Raw genomic sequence first — 3,779 nt, 5'->3', positions numbered from 1 at the left:
GGTTCAGACAATATTTAGTGAAAAATGCTCTCCGCCACCAGCAATCTCCTCAGTATTTTGAAAGCAGGGAAAATAGGCTAATCCACAAAGTGTTCATAGAAGGTAGGATTAAATTGTGGTGAGCATCACAATTTTAGGTGTAATATTAGTATTTAATGAGCACCCACTGCTTCAGTGTATAAATCCAGGCGTTTGGGAAATACAAGTCAAAGAAGTGACATAGTCCCGCGCCATAAGGATCTTACATGGATAGGGAAAATGGATGTGAAAAAATTTATAAATAGAGTAATCAAGATAAATAGTTGAATATATGATTGTGCTTAATTCCTACCTGTGTTCTCTTTCCCAGAACTTAGTACAGTGCTCTGCACACAGTAAGCATTTAATAAAGTGCTTAATAGAGAAGCAGTATGACCTAGTGGAAAGAGAATGTGCCCGGGAGTCAGAGGGACCTGGGTTCTAATCCTGGCTCTGCCACTTGTCTGCTGTGTGATTCTGGGCAAGTCACTTCACCTCTCTGTGCCTCAGTTACCTCATTAGCAAAATGGGCATTAAAACTGTGAGCCCCATTTGGGACATGAACTGCATCCAACCTAATTAGCTTATATCTACTCCAGCGCTTAGTATAGTGCCTGCCATGTAGTAAGTGCTTAAGAAATACCATTCTAAAAAAAAAGTAGCCAAATGCACCAGAATAAAAAGACTGTGGAAGAGATTTCTGTTCTCCTTGGGCAAGGGAAAGCATTGTGTTCATTAGTCGACAGAAAAGCCATTCTGGAAGGAAATGAGAAAGTATCTCTGGAGGAAAATTGGAGCACAAGTTTGTGTCTTGGTGGAAAGCAGTAGAAATGACATAAGAATAATCTGGCAAGGGAGGCGTGGCAATGTAAGACATTGGAGGTCCTTGAGGAGTGGGGGAACATGGACTGAATGTTTTTGTAGAAAAATGATCTGGGCAGCAGAATGAAGTTTGGCTTGGAGTGGGGAAAGACAAGAGGCAGAGAGGTCAGGAAGGAGGCTAATGCAGTAATTAAGGTGGGATAGGATAAGTGCTTGGTTCAACACAGTAGCAGTTTAGATGGAGAGGAAAGAGTGGATGTTAGCAATGTTATGAAGGTTGAAACAACAGGATTTAGGGATGGAGTGAATATGTGGGTTAAATGAGAGAGGTGAGTCGAGGATAACACCAAGCATCAAACAGAAATCTCTTACCATAGTATTTAAAGTGGTCAGTCACCTTGCTCCCTCCTATCTAACCTCACTGCTTTCTGCTACAATCCTTCCCACACACTTCGCTCCTCTAATAGCAACCTGCTCACTGCACCTCCATCTTGTCTATCTCGCGGCCAACCCCGTGTCTGCTTCCTACCTCTGGCTTGCAACTCCCTCCCCTTTCAGATGCAACAGACCACCACCCTCTCCATATTCAAAGCCTTGATAAAATCACATCTCCTCCAAGAGGTTTTCCCCGACTAAGCTCTCATTTCCCCTACTCCCTTTCCCTTCAGCGTCACCCTTGCATTTGGATTTGTACCCTTTATTTACCCTACCAACTGCCTTTATGTCCATACCTATCATGCACTTTAACTTCTGTCTAGACAATAAGCTCCTTTTAGGCAGGGAAAATGTCTTCCAACTCTGTTGTATTCTCCCAAGCACTTAGCACAGTGCTCTGTACACAGTAAGTGCTCAATAAACACCATTGGTTGATTGACTGAATGAGATAAAACTTTCGTGTTTTTATCTGTGGCAGATATAATTGGATTGCCTTCCACTCACTAGTCTCTGGCCAAGCTAGGAATGGAATGGATATGCCTCTGCTTGACTCTCCCCCCATAGTTGAGACTGATAGAGTACTGGAAACTCCCCAGGTGCGACCCTGAGAGGGGATCTTATGGCTACCCCACATTTAATACAGTCCTTGGCACACAGTAAGCATTTAAGCAATTAACAAATATTATTATTATTGTAATTATTATTCTGGCCTGGGATTTTTGCTCCACATGATCCTCAAAAGAAACTCTCCTACTCATCCTGAGGCTGATCCTCTGAAGTCTCTAGAGCTCAGTCAATCCTTAGTAGTTGAAGGAAGCTGAAATTCCCCACAGTTATCCATTTGGCATTGCCCTGCCTGCTCATTTGTTATGTTCTAGCTTCTTTCTCTGGCCAAGAGATTTGCATCTGTATGAGGTAGCAAGAAGCAGTAGAAAGTTCAGGCATAATAATAATAACAATAATAATATTTGTTAAATGCTTACTATGTGCCAAGGACTGTATTAAGTGTGGGGTGGCCACAAGACCCCCTCTCAGGGTTTCACCTAGAGAGTTTCCAGTACTCTATCAGTCTCAACTATGGGAGGAAGAGTCAGGCAGAGGCATATCCATTCCATTCGTAGCTTGGCCAGTGGCTAGTGAGTGGAAGGCAATCTGCTACAAGTCAAAACTCACCTGTGTTGGGCAGCAGCGGCATGGAAAAGAGTCAAGTATGGAGACTCAGGTTTACTGAGTGGAAGGAAGCAATGGTAAACCATTTCCATATTTTTACCAAGATAACTCTATGGATTCACAACGGAGTGATTGCAGATGGAGGTGGGGCATTCTGGTAGAGATGTGTCCATGGCATAGCTATGGGTCAGACACGACTCAACAGCATAAGACAACAAGAACAGCCACAAGATAATTAGGTCCCACATGGGGCTCAAAGTCAAAATAGGAGAGAGAACAGGCAATGAATCTCCATTTTTCAAATGAGGGAAATGAGGCACAGAAAAGTGAAGTGACTCGTGAATTGAATCCCCATGTTTCAGATGAAGGAACTGAAGCACAGAAAAGCTAAGTGACTTGCCCAAGTTCACACAGCAGACAAATGGCAGGGTCAGGATTTGAACTCAGGTCCTCTTCCTTCCAGGCTTATACTCTTTCCACAAGGCCATGCTGTCTCTCAAACCCTGAGATGTGTCTTTTCCTAGGCCCGTGAAAGCAGCCCACTGAGAATTCTGGAGGGATTAAGGGAAGCACTCAGATAGCAGGGTGACAAGCACTTTCGAAATATAGATGGATCCTCAGAGAAGACAACCATCAAACACACTCAAGCTTTTTCTCCAACCTCCACAATGGAGGGGCCACTTCCGTAAGTGTGAAAGCAAGTCAGACTGCAAATCTCTGGCTTGGGCCCCTCAGCTGAGACTGCCACCATAACTAATCACCAGGCATGGGTCTAATTGCCATAACTTATTTCAAACAGATCACTGAGTGATGCTCAGATCTTAAAAGCTTTAGTTCCCTGGTGACTTGGGCTATACTGGCACCAGAGATAGAAAGTTAACAGATTGCATAGCCTACCATGGATCCTCTGAGGCCCCCATTCCTAACTCCATTTTTTTTTCTAACCAATATTCTTGGCAATTCACAAGTAACAACCACACTGTAGCACACTTTATCCAGATCACCACCAGATAACAGAATGAACCTTGTATGGCATGATATCAAGCCTTCACATGTTCACATTTCCATTTAGGGGTGATTTTCATAGACATTCCCACTTGGATATGTTGAGAGGAAGCTCAGTGTGAGCAGGGAACATGTCTATCAACTCTGTTGTGCTTTCCCAAGTGCTTAATACAGTGCTTTGCACAGAGTAGCCTGGACACAGTGTGGTCTAGCGGAAAGAGCTGGGTTCTAAACCTGGCTCTGCCACTTTCCTTCTCTAAGACCTTGGGCAAGTCATTTAACTTCTCTGTGCTTCAGTTATTTCATCTGTAAGTTGGGGTTGGGGCTTG

General features: G+C 43.7%; 1 non-coding gene across 1 annotated transcript; it reads left to right on the top strand.

The window, feature by feature from the left end:
* The first annotated feature begins 2,300 nt into the window (after nt 1-2,300).
* LOC119930253 lies at nt 2,301-2,438 on the top strand. The gene has a single exon (XR_005451736.1). It is a non-coding gene; the product is annotated as a small nucleolar RNA SNORA7 (small nucleolar RNA).
* Nucleotides 2,439-3,779: the final 1,341 nt, after the last annotated feature.

This window comes from Tachyglossus aculeatus, chromosome 6 (genome assembly GCF_015852505.1).
Source record: "Tachyglossus aculeatus isolate mTacAcu1 chromosome 6, mTacAcu1.pri, whole genome shotgun sequence".
In the NCBI taxonomy this organism is placed as follows: Eukaryota; Metazoa; Chordata; class Mammalia; order Monotremata; family Tachyglossidae; genus Tachyglossus; species Tachyglossus aculeatus.
The sequence above is the reverse complement of the archived record's forward strand: the minus strand, read 5'-3'. Positions and strand labels throughout refer to the sequence as shown.